This window comes from Macaca nemestrina, chromosome 15, assembly GCF_043159975.1.
Source record: "Macaca nemestrina isolate mMacNem1 chromosome 15, mMacNem.hap1, whole genome shotgun sequence".
Classification (NCBI taxonomy): Eukaryota; Metazoa; Chordata; class Mammalia; order Primates; family Cercopithecidae; genus Macaca; species Macaca nemestrina.
The window spans coordinates 94,557,989-94,577,803 of NC_092139.1; the positions used below are offsets into that span (position 1 = coordinate 94,557,989).

General features: G+C 45.1%; 1 long non-coding RNA gene across 1 annotated transcript; it reads left to right on the forward strand.

The window, feature by feature from the left end:
- Positions 1-10,163: 10,163 nt before the first annotated feature.
- Positions 10,164-19,456, forward strand: LOC112429186 (uncharacterized). The gene is made up of 3 exons (XR_011614427.1): positions 10,164-10,417; positions 12,299-12,448; positions 17,907-19,456. It is a non-coding gene; the product is annotated as an uncharacterized lncRNA (long non-coding RNA).
- The last annotated feature ends 359 nt before the right edge of the window (positions 19,457-19,815 follow it).

Below are 19,815 nucleotides of genomic sequence, written 5' to 3' on the forward strand. Positions count from 1 at the left end.
GATCTGAAAACAGAAGATAACACAGAGTCAAGATACTTGGATCCTAATTCTGGCATTGCCTCTTACTAGCCATATGAACTTGGGCATATCATTGAAACTCAATTTTCTCATCCATAAAATGGGAGCCATTTTAAGAGGATGAGATTTTACTGAGATCATAAGTATGGAAATAATTTCTAAAACAAAGAGCTCTATGCTTTTGATATTGTCCATTCCAATGCCTTGATAAGTCAATATATCCATGCCTTTGACAGTCCAGTGACATTTTTGAGTAGTCAGTTTCTCTGCTAAAATTAATCACCTCTAAAATCCTTCTGGCTCTGACATTCTGCAGCACCCAAGTAGTAACGTAAAATACTTTATTCAAAAAATGGAAAAGAGACACGATGTCCAAATGCTGGACTTCAGTGTTGGTAATACTGATAAGAAAAGGCCTGTTACTCACTATGTTCTAGTCACCTGTCTCATCTTCCCATCCAGAAAACATTTCATTTTCAGTCTCATCACAGGGCCTTTGCTCTGGATGTCTTCTTGCCTGGAACAAGCTCCCCATGTGATTTAGTAGGATGTCAGTTCAGACATCATCTAGACAGAGAAGCCTTCTTACCCATCGCTATCTAAAGAAGTGCTACCCACTCCATCCCCCATCATCACTCTTTCCCAACCCATTGTTCTATTGTATTTTCAGCATTCACCAAACCAGCTGGAATTACCTAGTCAGTATATTCTATTCTCTTCCTTGTCTCTAGTGTGAAAACATGTGTCTCACAAAAGTGGGACTGGTATCCCCAATGCCTGAATAAGTGACCAGCAAAAAAATAAGCATTTAATAAATATTAGTGTAATAAACTACGGAATAAATGAATTTTATCCCATGTTACTTGGGCATGCCTGTGCTGTGGATAGATTCTGACTCCCTCAGTCTCAGAGAGGAGATGCCACATCCCATTTCCAGTCTCCTGAGTCATCGAGTGTCATGCCTGATAAATGGCTGTCATTGTGGGAAGGCACCAGATCTTATTTCTCAGCTGGAGCTGACACCAGTACTTCCTGCCAAATGTGGGTAAGGGAAGCTGAGTCCACACCCGGAAGGGCCAGGAGGAGATGGGCACTCCAGTCCATGCTGTTTGAAAAAAAAAAAAAGTCCAGTTTTCTTGTTTCTATCCGCTTGTGAAATCTGATGTCACCCCTTTGTAAGGATGTCTGAGAAAGTGCAAAATGAGATTTCCTGGATCCAGGAATGCAATAGTTTGTGCAATTATAACCCAACACATCACAGAAGTCAGATTGGCGCTCGATGCTTGCATAATTCATCACTCATTTTCTTGTCATGGCTTAAGACCTTTCATATCTGGTAGACAAAAAAAAATTAAGTTTACATTGCTCGATTAAAAATTCAGAAGTTTAAGGGCAGGAAAAAAGGAGAATGTGAGTTGTATCGTCATTAAATAGACAGACATAAATAAAGAACTGGAAGAGGAAACATGGAAAAGGGGGCAAGGGAGAGACAATGGAAAAAAGTAAACCTCGATGGTAACTTGTCATTCTCAGATTAAGAATGTCAGAAGATACTTCATTAATTCCTTCTACCTAATGGTCAACATTCAGGGACTGGCAGGATGAGAAGTGAGAAGCTTTGGGGCCCAGAGGATTTTCTAATCCTTCCTCCCTCTCTCCTTCCCTCCTTCCCCTTGTCTCTCCTCTTTCTCCCTCCCTTCCTTTTTTCCAAAATTTTATTTAAGCCCCTATTCTTTACGAGCCATACTGCAAAGCCCTAGGGATGTAAAGTGAGTGAATCAGAATCCTATATTGATAAGGGGCCTGCAGGTTATTTGGAGAAAACACAATTCCAGCCCAGAGTGATTAGTTATGATATAGGGGAAGCAGAGAGGTTGTGGGAGCCCAAAAGAGATGGCTGATCCAGCCAGGGAATGACCAGGGAAGTTTCTAAGAGAAAACAATGCTTGAATTGGTTTGGTTCCTTTTTTTTTTTTTTTTTTTTGAGATGGAGTTTTGCTCTGTAGCCCAGGCTGGAGTGCAGTGGCGCCATCTCGGCTCATTGCAAGCTCCGCCTCTTGGGTTCACGCCATTCTCCTGCCTCAGCCTCACGAGTAGCTGGAACTACAGGCACATGCCACCATGCCCGGGTAATTTTTTGTATTTTTAGTAGAGACGGGGTTTCACTGTGTTAGCCAGGATAGTCTTGATCTCCTGACCTCATGATCCACCCGCCTTGGCCTCCCAAAGTGCTGGGATTACAAGCGTGAGCCACTGCGCCTGGCCCTTGATTTGGTTCTTAAAGAAGGCATAAGTATTAGCTAGGTGATGGATAGGGGATAGGGTGAGGGTTGGCATTCTTTGTAGGAGTGAACAACATGTGCAGAGGCCCAAAGACAGGATAAAATATGATGTGTTTTTGTGGAGGGTGAAGATTGGGTTGGGTGGAGATGGGGTTAGAGTGAGGCAGGGCTCAGGTCATTAAGAATGGTTCCTTGAAGGCAGGGACTATGTCTTTTCTATTCTTTGGCCAGTGAGAACCCGTTCCCTGGCATATGATCTGGCACAAAACAGGACTCAACGAGTATTTGTTGACTGACTTTATTATTTCAGAAGTCACAGGGAGCTATTGAAGAATCTTGAGGACAGAAGCAACATAATCATGTCTGAACACGTGAAAGATCCTTCTGGATGGACAATGGGTGAAAATGACTTGGAGGAGGAAGAGAGGAGCTGGCCAGGGCCGTAGGCTTGGAGACTGTAGTCAAGACTATTAATGGTCACCAACTGTTTAATCTCTTCTTCCTTTTGGTAATAGAAGCCCCTGAAACACAGGGCACAGAACTGCCTAGCTAGAGACTGCATTTCCCAGCCTCCCTTGCAACGAAGTATGGCCATGTGACTAGGTTTTAGCCAATGAAATGTGAATGGATGTGATAGGTGTGTGTTTAACTTTCACACTTCCTCCTTAAAAGGGAGCTACTTGTCCCATTTCCCTCTTTTTTTCCTGTCTTGGATATAGTCAGAATGATGGGGAACAGTTTCAACCATGAAGATAAGGATCATTCTAGGGCAGGGATTGGCAAACTTTGCTTGTGAACCTATACCTCCCGGCCATTTGTTTTTATAAATAAAGTTTGATTGAAACACAGCCACATGCATTTATTTACCTATTGTCCGTGGCTGCTTTTTGCTACAGAGGCAGAGTTGAATGATTGTGACAGAAATGTTTATGGCTCTCTAAGTCTCAAATATTGACTATTTGAACCCACTGTGGTGGCTCATGCTTATCATCCCAGCACTTTGGGAGGTTAAGGTGGTGGCTCGCTTGAATCTAGGAGTTTGAGACCAGCCTGGGCAACATAGCAAAACTTTGTCTGTATGAAAAATCAACCAGGCATTGTGGCATGCACCTATAGTCCCAGCTACTCAGGAGGCTGAGGTCGGAGGATCACCTGAGCCTGGGAGGCTGAGGCTGCAGTGAGCCATAATGATGCCACTGCACTCCAGCCTGGGTGACAGAGTGAGACCCTGTCTCAAAAAATAAAATATTGACTATTTGATGCTTTACAGAGAGTTTGTCAATCCTGTTTTAGGGGATGGCAGAGCTACAAGGTGGTAGAAACGTGGGTCCCGGGGTGACTTTGTGGAGCAGAGACACCTACATACTTTAGCAACCCATTTACATCAAGAGTGATAAATGAGGGGAAATAAACTTCTCTAGTTTTAGATGTCGATGTTCGGTTCTCTGTTGTGGAGGCACCTCAGTTCTATAACAGAACTCAGTGAATACTTATTGAGTCCATTGAATTGGGGCAGATGGAAGATGGAGTGATCTGAACTAGGGCAGAGGTGATGAGGAGGAGAGAAGTGAGTGGAGTCCAGGGACACTGGGGAGCTCAGTGGGCAAATCTGGTGTCTGTCTGGAGGAAGAAGTGATGGAAGAACCAGAAATGACTCCCAGGCTAGTGAGGTGACTGCAGGGGATGGGGGAGCAGGTTGGGAAAACTCAACTCAGTTTTGTGTATATGATGGTTGAGGTATTTGTGGGTCCCAATGGGTCTGGGAGGCACTTGGCTTTCAGGGGAGGATTTGGAGAAGTGACATAGTGTGTATCAGTGGGATAGAGACCACCGCTTGGTAAGGTAATGTTAGCACCAGACTTTGAGTTAAAGAAAAGGCTTTAACTATCACTCAGCCATTTCCCCATGGTATCACTAAAATGACTGAGGCTTAGAAATGATAACAAGCTCTTCCAAAGTCACACAGAGGAGTGTTGGCAAAGCCCAGGCATCCTGACTCTGGGTCTCGTACTGACTCCCCTCCTTCTCAGACATCCACATGCCAGGTCCGCTGCCAAGCATAGGGTTATAGTGGAAAGCCAAACACACATGGTCACTACCAAGTGAACGATGGCACACCAACTGTAAGTGGCACCTGATTTCAAAGATGTTGAGACTTGCCAGGTGTACATCTTAGGAAAATGAGCTATGGTGATTAAGAACAGCTACTGTTTCCTGAGCATATCTCACCATGGGCTGAGAGAAGTGCTTTTTACATATAATCATAGTCTGTTCTCACAGCACAGAGGTAGATGTTACTACTAGCCTCACTTTGCAGATGAGAAAAAGTTAGGTTCAGAGACACCATCTCTAGTCAAAGGTCACACAGCAAGAAAATTGCCAGAGTTGCTCATTCATGAATTCACAAATCCATTCAACAAATACTTATTGAGAACCTACTAAGTGACAGGTGCCATTCTAGCACCTAGATTTATAGCAAGAAAGAAAATTGATCAAGTTACTGCTCTCCTGGGGTTTGGTTTCTAGTAGTTGGGGGAGGAAAGAGAAAGAAAGAAAGAAAGAAAGAAAGAAAGAAAGAAAGAAAGAAAGAAAGAAAGAAAGAAAGAAAGGAAGGAAGGAAGGAAGGAAGGAAGGAGAATCAGATGACTTCAAGTTCTGAAAAGAAGAACAACAAAAGAAACATAAAAGAGGTTGAGAAATAAAGCGGTGGTGCTATTTCACAGAAGATGGCCATGAAGACTCCTAATAAAGTGATTTTGGCTGTGTGCAGTGGCTCAGGCCTGTAATCGCAGCACTTTGGGAGGCCAAGGTGGGAGGATCACTTGAGGTCAGGAGTTCGAGACCACCTGGCCAGATGGTGAAATCTCATTCCTACTTAAAAAAAAAATACAACAACAACAAAAAAATTAGCTCGGCATGGTGGCATATGCCTGCAATCCCAGCTACTTGGGAAGCTGAAGCAGGAGAATCGCTTGAACCCAGGAGGCAGAGGTTGCAGTGAGCTGAGATCACACCACTGCACTCCAGCCTGGGTGACAGAGCAAGACTCTGTCTCAAAAAAATAAATAAATAAATAAAAAATAAACATAAAAAATTAATAAACTGACTTTGAGCAGAAACCTGGATAAAGTGAGGATGGGGTAAGCCACATATACACAAGAGAAGATGCTTCAGCAATGGGAACAGCAAGTACAAAGTTCTTGGGGTAGGACTGAAACTCAGGTCTAACTGCGATTAACACCTTTTCCCCCACTCTCCTGGACTTGTATTCAATTCAGCATGCACTTTCCTGAGAACGTGGCAGCCTGGATCAGAGGCTGGATAAGATGATGAATTCTATCAGACCCAATTCCTGCCCTCAGTGTTTTTCACAAAGTGGCAGGAGAGATGCACACATCCAGTAAGGACCCCAGGCAGATACAGAATAGGTGAAATAAAATAGGAATGGGAGCTTGTCTGGACAAGGAAGAACTTGCCTTGGAGTTCAGGGCAAGTGGATTTTTTTTTAAAGCTCCTCTTAGTATACAAATACACCAAACAAATGCATGGCTTGATACATTTCACAAGATGAATGCCCCCAGCATCCTCATCATGAAACAGAGTATGGCAGGCTCCCCAGAAATTCCTTAAGACTCCTTCCAGGAACTCCCAGGTAACCCCTAACCCGACTCCTAGCACTACAGATGATTTTTTTCCTGCCTTTTATGTCTGGCTTCTCTTGCTTAAGACTATGTTTGTGAGATCCATCCAGGTTTTGTGTAGCTGTACCTCATGCATTCTCATTACTATGTAGCACCCCAATGTGTGGATACACCATAATTTATTTGCCCATTCTGCTGTTGCTGGAGAATTCAGTTGTTTCCGTTTTTGGTCATGGTGGGTTGTGCTGCCATGACATTCTAGTGCATGTCTTTGGAGGAACATATGTACACATTTCTGTTGGATATGACCTAAGAGTAAGCTTTCTGGGTCATGGGCTGTGCATATGCTGAGCTTTAGTAGACACTGCCAAGCAATTTTCCAAAATGGTTCTACCAATTAACACTCCCACCAGAAGGGTATGAGCATTTGAGCAGTGTATCCTCAATAACATTTGGTATTTTCTGTCATTTTCATTTTTACTTCATTTTTATTCTTTTGGGGGTGAGATGGTATTACATTGTAGTTTTAATTTGCATTGCCTCGATTACTAATGCAGCTGAACATGTTTTCATGTTTACTGGCCATTTGATAATTTTGTTTTGGTGCAGTACCTGTTCAAGTCTTTTGCCTATTTTTATTCTTTTGTGTGCTCTACCTTTTTCTTGTTGGTTAGTAGGTGATTATACATTCTGGATACAAGTCCTTGGTTGAAGATCTTATTGCAAATATCCTCTCCGCTCTGTGGGTTTCTCTCTCATTCTCTTAATGAAGACATTTGATGGACAGATATTCTCACTTTTAATATAGCACATTTTATCTCTTTTTTCTTACAGCAGAATGGAATTTTCTCAAGGATGTTTAAATGCGGAAAGCAGCCTTTTCCAGTGGAGGGAGGGGTGGGGAGGTGGGAAAGTCAGGGTCTTGGAGGACACAGGCGTGACCTGACTCTCAGAGACGTGTAAAAATCTGCGGGGGGCGGTGGGGAAGGCTGCAGAAGTTTTGGGGGACCAATCATGGAGGCTTCCTTAAAGCCATGCTGTGAAGTTGGACTTCCTTCCTGAAATCCACAGAGGGCTGAAGTTTTGAGCAGGGGTTGTCAAGACCACAGCTGGGGTTAGGAATATTCATCCCACAGTGAATGTCTGATAGAGTAAAGTGGAGTTGGGGAGGGTCCAGCCTGGAAAGACTTGGGGCAGCCTTATAGAAAGGGCTTGGCATTCTTTGTTCCCCACAGGAGGATAGCTGGGGGGTGGAGGTGGGGACACATTTATGGATGATGTATCCTGAAAGATAATGTCACAGCCCTCTCTGGCCCTGACTTAGTTTTTCTGCTGTTATGTAAAAGCTCAGAGAACAAGCAGATGCATCAGAGGGTCACAGGTCCATCCTTCATCCATCAGCCCTCAGAGCTTTGGAGGAGATGGGGCAAGCTTGCCTGTCTTATGTCTGGGAAGAGTTCTCTAAGGTGGAAGACAGGGTGAAAGCCTGGGAAGAATTGGGGGGCATGGGCAGGAGACCTGGATTATAAGCTTGGTTCTACTTCAGTCCATTGGCATATGACCTTGGGGAAGTTTCTTCCCCTCTCTGGGCCTGAGTTCCCTTATCCACAAAGAGGGTTATTAGACTCACATGAATACATGGACGTGAAATGGTCTGTGGCTAAAACTTCACAAATGTAATGAATTACTGTGTCTTCCCCTTCCTCTCTCTGCCCCCAACCCAGGAACCCGGGGACCAGAGAACTTTGCATTTATCCTGCTAATGATTATGCCAGCACTGGTCTGTCTACAGGGCCCGTATTACCAGACCTAACCCAGAATTGAAGGTATTTGTCACCTAGGCTTCCTTATTTGACTGAGTTATGAGGAGATCCCACTGATACCAACCTCCTCTCCCTGAAATCTAAGCATCTTACAACCCAGATAGGGGCATGGAAATTATATATTTTCATTTGTAATGTATTCTCAGTTTCTCTAAAAATATTTAAGGTGACTGGCAAAGTAATAATAACTATATCTTAGGTCAGACACTATGCTGGTCATTCTGGTAGGAGACATGCTTGGAGTTGTGCACAGACAGGATGCCGCCAGCAGAGGCACGTGGTGGGAATAGTGCGGGAGCTCCAAGTTCCTGTGGTGGGGAGTTGCATGGATCAACCTGGTGAGGCTATCACACCCAGTCAACCCAACAGTGATCTAGGTGTTGCTCTAAAGGCATTTTGTAGATATGGTTAATATCTACCATCAGTTGACTTTAGATAAGGAGATTATCCTAAATAATCCAGCCCTATTCAATCAGTTAAAAGGCCTGAAGAATGGAACTGAGGTTTCTCTGAGGAAGAAGAAATTCTGCCTGAAAACTGCAGCATCAGTTCCTCCCTAAGCACTTCCAGCCTGCTGTTCTGTCCTGCAGATTTCGGATTTGTTAGCCTCACAATTTTGTGAGCAGATACCTTAAAATAAGTCTCTTATTGTATCTCTCTATCTCTATCTCTCTCTATCTACCTCTATCTCTACCTCTATTTCCATTTCTATCTCTATCATCTTCATCTCCATCTCTATCCCTATCATCTCCAATTCATCTCCATCTCTATCTCCGTCTCCATCTCTATCATCTCCATCTCTGTCTCTATAATCTCCATCTCTATTATCTCCATCTCTATCATCTCCATCTCCATATCTATCTCCATCTCTATCTCTATTATCTCCATCTTTATCTCCATCTCTATTTCCATTGGTATCTTCATCTCTTTCTCTATGTGTGCCTCTGCATCTCTGTCTACATATCCCGTTGGTCCTGTTTCTCTGGAGACCCTCCCTGCCAGGCACAGAGCCCTAAGAAAGTACTTAAAGCCAATGTCAGTGGGAGCAGTGGATGAAGAGGACCAGCTCTCTGGCCTCAGCATCTTCTGTTTTCTCTCCCTTACTCTGCTCTAGCCACAAAGACCTTCTTTCTAGTCCTTAAACATGTCAATCACATTCTAGCTGCCAGACCTTGGCACTGACTGTTCCTTCCACTCAGAGAGCTCTTCCCCACAGCCTGAGCATCTACTTTATCTAGGTCTATGTAGATGCCACCTTGTAGAGAGGCCTTCCCTGACGGCTCTAATCGAAAATATCTACTGCCATCATCCTCTTTTTACTCAGATACTTTTCTTCCCAGTGTTTACCACTGTTGGCTATTTCATATCTTTCTTTTAATTGTCTGCTTTGCCCACTGGAATAGGAGCTCCATGAGAGCAGAGACATCATTTATTCTTTCCTATGTCCTAGTTCTTATCACAGTGCCTGGCACAGAGTGGCACTCAAAGGGTCCAAAATTGTGGTAGATTTTGAATGCTGGGCTAAGTAACTATAAGGAGTTGAAACCAGCTTCACCAACTGATCTCCTTCTGACAGCTGCGGACTCCCGGAGGGACGCCATGGAGGGAACTTGCAAAGAGAAGCCAGCACGAAACAGCTTGGAGGTACTTGACAATTTTTCCTTATCTCCAATCCACGTTGCCTGGCCAAGTTGTTCATGAAGGAGGCCTTATGATGCATCTCAAAAAAGCTACCCCAGCCTCTCAATCACTCAGCACATTTTGGAAGGAAAAACAGATATCAAAAACGAAAGAGCACAGCGGTAACATACGATATCAGATCCGTCATTCTTTATAGCAACATGGACGATGGCGTTTGGGAAACAGCAGTTGCGCCCAAAAGATAGGCAGTTTTGACATGTCTTGCTGGAGAAGGATCACCCACCTCATCCCTGTACCCCCACCCTCCCAACCCGATCACAAGAAATGACAGAATTACAAACAAATCAATCAGGCAGATAGCAGAAGCTGCGGATATTTGCGGGTGGGTGGTAACAAGATGAAGTTCCAGGGAACCAGGTGTCAGCATATTCTCACTCTAGGCAAGGGAGTGGCTGCCCACAAGGTGAGACTTGGTGGGCTCTGGGAGGACTCACTTGCCTCCAATAGCTCTTTCAATGATCTGTCCAGGGTGCTGAATTGGCACCACTCAGGGTTAATTAGTGTTGGCAAGGAGTCGTAACAGGTGATGGTTATCAGCCATTGGCTCCTTTGTGAGAGTGAGTTTATTGTGAGCTAACAAAGCTGGAGTAGGGAGTAGATATCTAGAAATTACAATCATAAGCTTACAAGGGCCAGTTAATAACATAAGCAAGTTGTAAGGCAATAGGGAGTGGTGGGGATTGTGGTTAACTTGAGAGTACAGGCTTCTCCTAAAAAGGGAAGCCACCACCCAGTTTCAGCTGTTTGAGGCCAGATGGAATGTGAGACTGGTGATTTTAATAATAATTTATAGGAGGAGCTATACGCCTCTTTTATGTGAGATCTCTCGGTTTTAAGTACTGGTACCTAATTTTAATATGTTCTAGGCTAACTCCTTATCTTAAGGTGAGGATATCCAGGCCCAGAGAGTGGAAGAGACTTGCTCAAAGCAGCTCAGAAAGTTGGCTTCAGGGTAGGTACTGGAATTCCATTGCCTGACTCCCAGTTTAGTGCTCTTTCCTCTTTACTCCAGCGTGCTTTCTTCCTTAACAGGAGAAGTCTTTGCTCTCTGACCCCTAAACTTAGAAAATATGAGAGAAGGGAAGAAACGGGGTGCGGAGATGTCTGAGCAAACCATATCTAAATTGTACAAGAAGAGCACAAGATAGCCACAATTATTTCATCACACTCTAGCTCAGCTAAAGCTCTAGGCTGAGAGGTTAGAGGCTGGAGAATGAGGATATTAGGATTGATGGAGCAGTAGGCTTTGCAAAGATATGTGCCCCTCCTGGACCATATGCAGAGTTCTGAGGCATCCCCTTGGGAGCACCTCTGAGCTCAGAGCCAGATGCTCTCCCTTTGCCTTTTATCCTAACCAAGTTTCACAAGAACAGATCCTATTGAACCCCAGTAGCAGCAGACTCCCTTTGTAGGAGTTCTCTGGGCAAGAAAAATCAGGCAGACCATAGGGAATAATCAGTCAGGATGTATCTGTTCTGGCCACCTGCCCTACCTCAATCCCAACCTCCATCTCCTGCCTGGTTTGGGGCCCCTGAGCCCTCATCCCCAAAAGCTGGAGGAATCTTTCTTCCTCGGCAATGCTGGGGACAGAGTCTGCATTAGACAAATCAACAAGGCCATCTCAGAAGAGACCAAATAGGAAATAAGAGGCCCCATTGCCTAATGGGACTTATCAATTATGATCTAGGGCCATATTTCTTTGAGGGGTGATTGTTTCACGGAGTCTGACATCTCATATAGCTTTAAATTACTCACAACCGGGATGGCTTACAAGATAGCAGTAAAATCAGGAGAGGATTGGGCAATGTAATTATAGTATGGAAATGATGTTGATCACTCAAGCAGGGAGCAGACCTTGAATCGAAAACCCTGCTCTGTCTCCCCACCCCCTGCCTTCCACAGCTCCTGCTGGAGCTTTAGTCACCACATCCAGGGAACCTGGAGGTAACCTCGTTCCTACTTGGAAGCTGGAAGGTGGCCAGGTCCCTATGTAGGGTATAATGAGGTGGGGGGCTGGTGTGGACCAAGGGATCAGGACCAAGGGCAGATCCATGGGACCTGGTGTCAGGTTAACAGGAAAATCTGAGTCAGCAGGGCTAACCCATTACCCTAGTTTACGAAGGTAACAATTTCCCAAACAGTTAATATGTGCGAAGAACTATATTAGGGTCTGAAATTATATACATATCCTTCCTTCCTCCCTCCCTCCCTTTCTTTCTTCCTTTCTCCCACCCACCCTTTCTTTCATCCATTCATCTATCCATTATCTGTCCATTCTTAAATATTTCATTTCATTTTTAATTCCCCTCCTCCTTCCTTCATCCTGCTCATCCTTCCTTTCTTTCATCCATTCATCCATTCATGTATCCATCATCCACCCATTTGTTATGAAAGTATTAAATCCATCCTTTCTTTCTTCCTCCCTCTCTCCCTTCCTTACTCCCTTCCTTTTATCTACTCATTTACTGAGTACCACCTCCATGCCAGAAAATATGTAAGGCTTTCATGGATACAGAGATGGATTATTTTAACTATTTAGTGAGCGTATACTACGTGCAAACATTGTGCTAGCATCCAGATAAGGAAAAACTCACTCTTCATATTATTCCTCAAATACTTATGGATAATTGACAAGTTTGCAGGACTACTCACTGCTCATCAAATCAATTTCCTCTTTTTCCTGAGCACACAGTTAAGCTACATCTCCAGGCTTTCCCTGCAGTGAGCTCTGGCCATGTGACTGAATTCTAACCAAAGAAACATGAGCAGAAGTGATGTGGGCTAGTCCCTGGCTTAGCCACAAAATTGTCCCACTCTTTCTCCAACCTGCCAGCTGGGCTTCCGCACCCAGTGTGACTCTAGAAGGCCACTTGTTGAAACTTGCCGGATCATCAGGAGCCTGGGTTCTTGAATGAACAAATGGAACAGAGCTTCTCTCCCACTTGTGATCCTCTGCTGCCCTGAACCTGCATTGCATCATCAGGTAAATAAGATAAACCTGTGCTTCTTGGGCTGAAGGGACATGGGGTTTGTCAGTTGCAGCAGTTAGCTAGACTCTATACCCGGCACCGGGGGTGTAAACATTCATGCAAACCTTTCCTTGGCACCTACTCTAGTCCAGCAAGCATACTGAGTGCCTGGAATGTGGAGCACAGCTCATTCATTCAAACACTTATTGTTCTAGGCTCTGGGGCTATAGAGATAGATAAATAACAATTAGTTGGTCATTTTCACAAACATTCATTAGGTAATTAGCATGTCCTAGTCTTGGAGCTAAACACTGGGGGCACGAAGAACAATTTATTCAAACATGGATTAAGTTTCCTACTGCATGCTGGACACTAGGTTAAGCACTAGGGAATCGAAGATAGACAAGACTGCTGTTCGCAAGGCGTTCACCATTTGGTGGAAGAGCCACATCGCATCCTGGTGGTGTAAGTACAGAAAGTGTTCAAATAGAACTTTGTGTGAGGTTGTGTGGTAAACCAGGAAATGATCTCTGCTTGGAGTGAGAGGGAAGGGATGGGAGCAGGGAAGATTTCAATAAGTGGTGGTTTTATATCTGGGCTTTGAAGGATGAATATAAGTTTCCTGGGCAGAGAATAGGGGGAAGGGAAATCCAGGCAGAGGACATGTGCTAAGGAGGTGTGTCCTGGGATCAATAGAGAGTTCTGTGTGACTGGAGCTCAGGGACAGGTGGCAAGGACGGAAGCAGGTGAACAGGGTGGCAGCCTGACTCAAGGCAGAGGCTCTTCTCTTTCTCCCTGCAGGGTTTGTGTGATTGGAGCTTGCACGGGTCAGAGGCTAAGACTGATTCCGTCTCTGACTGAGGTGGGAGTAGACATTCTGTCTTATGCCTCTCCCACTTCCATGGACGGGGGCTCTTTTGTTTCTCCTTTTTAAACAATACCTTTCACGGGAGCGCGAGCTCGTGATGTTATCCCACTAATATTATCTCCATTTTATGAATGAGCAAACTGATGATCAGACAGGTAAATTACTCACTCAAATCACACAGCTGTCTGATCCCAGGGTTGGCACTTAAATCTCCAAGTGAGATCATATTCATGATGTGCCTGTGGCCCTTGCAGAGCAGGAAACAAGTTTCCAGCCCCAACAATGATGCAGAGGTTCTGAAAATCTCTGGGGGTGATTGACTATATTTGGCAGAGGCCAACAAGCTTCCCCTCCCAAACACTAATCAGAACTGGCTCCACATGGAGCTCGTGTGTGTGTGGGTGTGTGTGAGTGTATGTGTGTGTGTGTGTATGTGTGTGCAGTTAGGGGTATAAGGGTGGGGGAGTCCTAGCTGAGCCAGGACCAGCCCGAGCTGTGCCGGGAAGGAATAAATCTCTCTCTGAGCCAACATTAATATAAGCTTGGCAGGTTCTGGGCAGGCCCCTGGTTGATTATGCCAATGGACGCTGGGGAGGGGAAGATTAAGCTGCCGGAGGGTGGTGTGAATGCACATCACACAGGGTAATGCCTTGAAAATATATAGCATCTAAGCCGGCAGACAGCTGAAGGCAGGGTAAAGGAGGATGGTGGGAGGTGGGGGATGGCATCTGTTTGCAATTATGATGACCAGAACCCACTGAACAAGGCTGAGGAATAAGATACCTAGGGTACCTACTTTAAGTGAGCTGCAGGAGAGCCAGTTCTAAATTCATCACATGTTTATTGGGCACCTACTCAGTGCCAGGCACTAGGGGTACAGGAGTGAATAGCCAGACACAGCCCTGCCTTCATGGAACTCATAGACCTAAGTAAGCCATCAGGCCAATTGGATATAGGTAACTGCAAAATGTGCATTAAGGAAGAGAGCAGGGAACAGTGCGGTCCCGTAGTGGCTTAGGTGGAGATCAGGGAGGTCTACCTGGAGGAGGTGACATTTGAAAGGAGAGCTGGCCAGGTGCAATGACTCATGCCTGTAATCCCAGCACTTTGGGAGGCCGAGGCGGGTGGATCACTTACCCCAGCACATCTGTGAGGGAATTTGACAAAGGTCTTGAGGCTCAGCCCAGAATTTGAGAGTCACGGACAGCCATGCCCCAGAGAAAGAGCATGATGACCTGAGTCTGGCTTGGAGATAGCTAATGGGAAAGATCTGACAAGGCCAAGGGTCTATGGAGAGCCAGAGACCTCAAGACAGCATAGCAGAGTAGGTCACAGAGTAGCTTCTTATCCCAGAGCTTTGGAGGCTAAGAAGCTGCCTTGAGCACTCATCAGCTGGAAATCCAAAAAGAAAATAACAACAACCAAAATAAAATTTGAGAATCTTTCCTTTGGAAACATCTTCTCACCTCAAGTTTGGGACGAGTGGTCTAATCTATTTGTCATATATTAGTATGATCATATTCAGCCAATGTAATGGTAATGATGGTAATAATGGATACCAGTAACAATAATTCATTCATCTGGTGAACAAATGAGAACTTACTATGGGACCAACACTAAACTAAGAACTGGGAATAGAGTGGCAGAGACTGGGATGAAGTCTGCTTTCATGGAGCCTGCTGTTTTGTCTAGGGTAGTATTAACTACCCTTAGTTGAGAGTCTGCTAGGCACCATCTGAACAAGATGTGCCATGTCCCCATTTCCTTCCTTAACCTTCCAGCCACCCACTGGAGAAGGCACTCAGAGCCTACATTGTTGGTCCCTGTTCAAATCTTCTTTGACTGATCGGTGTACCCAGCCCTGAGCTACTATGGGTGTTGGTTGCTGACTCCTCCAGCTACTTTCCAAGATTGGTTCTAGGACTACCTTGCTCAGAAATGCCTGAGGAGTTAGGCACACTCAGGGATGATCTGTAGTCAGTGACTACTATAGGGGCTCCCCTGTCTTCCTGGAGGGCAACAGTTTGGTGTCATTCATGGTCCACAGCTCCCAGGAATCAGGCAGAAGTGAGGACTGAATTGAAACCACTACTTTGCCAAGCTTCTTCCCCCTTCTCTGTTCAGTTCCCCTCATCTTTACAAACTTTTGTCCTGAGAGCTCTCCCAAAAGAAATCTCTTGCATAAAAGTCATCAGAGCCTCAGGGACAGGACTAGGGTGAGGCAGAAGAGGCGCTCAGGGCACAAAATGTAAGGAGGTTTCCACTTTCAGGGGTTGACTTTGCACTTGTATGTGCCAGGGATTGAGGGTTGCTTTAAATTTTGTACCCTGGGCACCTCTCCTGCCATCTAAATAAGATGCGCCATACACACCCTCTTCTCATGTCCTCACTCTGGCCCCAGTTCCAGACTTAGCTTCTCCTGAGGAAACACAACTCAAGACAGTATCTTCTATTGCACCTAATCCATAGTTGGAGACATGAAATTGGACAGACTCAGGAATTTATCCAGGATCCCACAGCTTGGAAGTGGTGGACCTCAGATCATTTGAAGTCAAATCTGATCATATTGTCTTCAGGGAAATATGTTTGCTTATCTTGGGAGCAGAGACTCAAAGATGAGTTAAAATGAGAAAAGAAATCCCAGACTTTGAAAGACACCTCCAGTTTCATCTGGTGCAGCCAATGCCTCGAGGCACCTACAGCAGTTGCTATGGCCATTTTAAGGATGAGAAAACTGAGAACCAGTGGTTAAAAGTCAACACTGAAACCACAGTAAAGGCTTAACTCACCTTTTCAAAGCTACCTGGGTGAGGAGGGACAGAATCAGGACTTGAATGCTCATGTCTCTGGCTTTGACACTTTGAGGTGGTCTTGAAGGTTGAGAGGGATCTGGGAGCAGCCGGTGGTGGGTGGTAGAAGTAGATGGTGCCACCCAAATGGTTGGCATGATCCAAGAAAGGCAAACCTCTGCTATGGATCTGACCTGAGTTTCAGAGGAATGGGGTTGCCCTCCATATCTGTAAGCCTGGGGTATGTATCAGTGTCTGTTGGCATGGGATTTATTCTCTCCCTGTAATCCATGCGTGGCCTCATAACTGCCTCTGCTAAGTACTGACACAATCAAGTCTCAAGGAAAAACAGCTTTCCTTTGCTCACCTCATATTTATCTTATTATGATCTGTCCCAGCAAATAGAGCAGCTGATTGTGCACTTATAGTGACGGCTTAAGATGTCCCCTCCTCTTCTAGTTCAGTTTCTAAGTGGAATTGCCTGTTAAACCTGCCATCTTGGAATTGCTAAAATGGAAATACAAGAAGAAAGGAATTAACCTGTGGAATAGAGAATCAGTAGGCTGGAGAGGGAACACATGGGTGTGTGATCTTTGGCCAGTCATGGCTCAGTCTGGACTATAGTTTCTTCCTCTGTAAATTGGTGGGAGGGAGGCTGTGTCCAACCCTATTTTCTCTCTCCATCCTTCTAGATGACCCCACCTCCCCAAACTCTATGCTCTTCTGGATGTGCAAGAGCACTGGTGATGCACGCGAGCCTAGGAGGGGTGGATTCCAGAATATGAGTTTCTGGGGGCTCGGAAAGGAAACAGATATTTATCATGCATCATTATGCACCCTGCTATCTGCAGATACTTCAGTGTTACTGCAGGGGATTCTCTGAATTTCCCTGCTTTTGACCTCCCATTCTCCCCTGCCCCTAGCTCAATCCCCCAGTGATCCAGTCCCCTGCACTCTGGAAGCTGTTTCAATGGAAACTTCTTATCCAGATCTAAATGACCTTTAAGCCACCATTGCATAGTTCTGTGCCAAACCCATACAAAGGGGAGCTCCAAAATTACTTAACTTTTCAGAGTCCTGGTTCCGAATCTCTTATTCCATACCATTCCCTACCCTGCACTGGACTTTCTTCTGCTTCCCCCAAGTTTCTTACTCCATCATTCCTCCCCTTGATGGCTTGATGTTTCCTGCAACATGATTCTGGATAGATTCTCAAGAAAGAGGATGTGCTGCTGTTTGTGAAGATCTGTGTGTCCCGAATGCTTTCAGCTAGTCCAAAGACCAGGAACCATATCCCTAGGTTTTGCCTCTTCCCTGTATCCCTGGCGTCTATAAAATAAACATTTAACTCCTCAGCAATACAGCAGCTAGCCTCGATGAGTCCTTCCCATCTCCATGCCATTGTCCAGGCTGTTCTCCCTAATTCTCTCTAATTAACAGTTAATTAGAGCTTATTCTGTGTTTTTATGACAAGCGGATGCAATAAGCAATTTCGAGAGCTGTGGATTCCAGAAGAGGGAGGACTGAATAAGATTGTCACTCCCTTCTTGTATTTTGCTATAATCCACATGGAGAATCTAAGGCTTGCTGAGTAATGTTCAGGGAGCTAGTTGTCTTCTCTGAGCCTCAGCGTTGCCCATCTGTTCAAATGGGTGGGCTGGTAGACTCAGAGCCAGTGGTTCTCTGAGATGAAGCCTTCTATGCTGTCTGCTGGTCTTTCCTGAGTCTCATGGGGCAGAAGGGTTTTGAGAGCATTCATCAGTTAATGTATCACTTGTTCATTAAAGATTCTTTCTAGACATTCCACTTTTCCAGGCATCCAATCCCCATTCCCAACCGTGCTGACAAATTGCTGCTTGAAGTTCCTGGTCCCAGAGGCCTTCTTAAAATGTTCAGGAATGCAGGCATGCAAGGTAAGGAGGGGAGTGTGGGGGCATGCTGGCTGGAGGCCAGCAGCCGCAGCCGCGGGAGGAAGGGACAGAGGGGTGGAGTGCAGGCACCCCGAGATTGCTCAGACAGCAAGGCGGTCAGCGGCATCCTGACTTTGAAAGCAGTCCAAAACAAGGCCTGTGTCTTAGTCTCCAGTGATGTCACAGCTAATCATTAGCCTGGTAATTACATTGAAAGCCTTCTGCGATCTTATCCTCAGCAGGGTCATTAATGCAAGGCAACCACACCAGTAAATGTCTCATTAGTCTTATTTTAGACTTATGTATTTTTCAGGACTACAGAATTTTAATAGTCTGCTTTCCCCTCAGCTCCCCCTCCTGCGACATTAATATCTATTCCTCATGCCAGACTCTCCCAACACAGCCCCCTCCCTGTTTTCCCTGCCTAAATCCCCCAAGAGGAAAGCCCAGCATGGAAGGGAGGCTGGAGTGGGGGTCGGTAGCGGCGAGTCTTTGGCTTCCTCGCTAGCCCCAGCTCTGTTTCTGGCCCCAGTCTCTTTCCTGTAATGACAACCTTGTCCTGTGTATTCTATGTCTTCCTCAGGAAGCCTCATTCTTTATTTTAACCCTCTTTAAACCTTTTTTCTTATTATTAAAGAAATGCATACTCATTACAAAGACAGGAAGAAAAAAATTACTGTTAATCTCAGACTCCAGGAAGAATGATTCCCCGACCGCCTCTTGCTCCCCACTCCAGCTGTGCTGGCTTTTCCTCTGTCCCTGGAGTGGGCTGGTCCTCTCCCCTTTCAGAGCCTTTGAACATTGCTGTGCCTTCTTCTGCCCAGAGCACTTTCTTCTCTACTCTGCCCCTAGCTGACTCCTGCTCATTCTTCAGGGTGCAACTCAAACATCACTTCCTCCTAGGAGCCCTTCCTGCCTGCATTCCCATTCAAGTTTAGAATTGCGCCTCTGTCATTTGATGCCATAGTCCCTGCGACACATCACACAGGTGACAATCACCATCAACCATCTATATGTGACATTGGTTGGCTGCAGTCTGCCTGAGTAGGCAGCATACTTCAGGTGGGCAGAGACTACCACTGTGTGGTTCATCAACTATAGAGTCCCGTTTGTCACCTCATGGGCAGCAGATATAAGGAAGCACTCAATAAATACTTGTTGAATGAACGGATGAATGAGTGGATGGGTTGAAGAGAAAGTGGATGAAAGGCTGGATGGCTAGATGGCTAGACTGACTGATGAATGGATGAATGAATGAATGAAAGAATGAATGAATGGAGAGATGGATGGATAAGTGGGTGAATGAATAGATGAATAGATGGTTGTGTGAATAGGTGGTTGGATGGATGAATAAATGGGTGGATGGATGGATAGATAAATGGGTAGTTGGGTGGATAGACAGATGAATGGGTGGATGTTTGGATGAATGAATGGGTGAGTGGATGAATAGATAGATGAGCATATGGGTGAATGGGTGGATGATTGGCTGGCTGGCTGGATGAATGAATAGCTGGATGGATGAAGGGGTGGATGAATGGGTGAGTGGATGGGTGGATGGGTGAATGGTTAGATGAATGAATGGATGGATAGCTGAACTTATTCAGACTATCCTTCTTCAGTCTGTCCTTGACAATTTTAGATATCAATAAAATAATACAATGTGTAATTTTGTATCTGACATTTTCATTCTACATTTTTCTATATATTAACAACTATTAGCACTTTTGATGACTGTGTAGTATTCCATTAGGTGGACACTCCCTAATTCACTCAATCAGTTTCCTTCTGGTGTGCATTTGAGATGATATTTCACG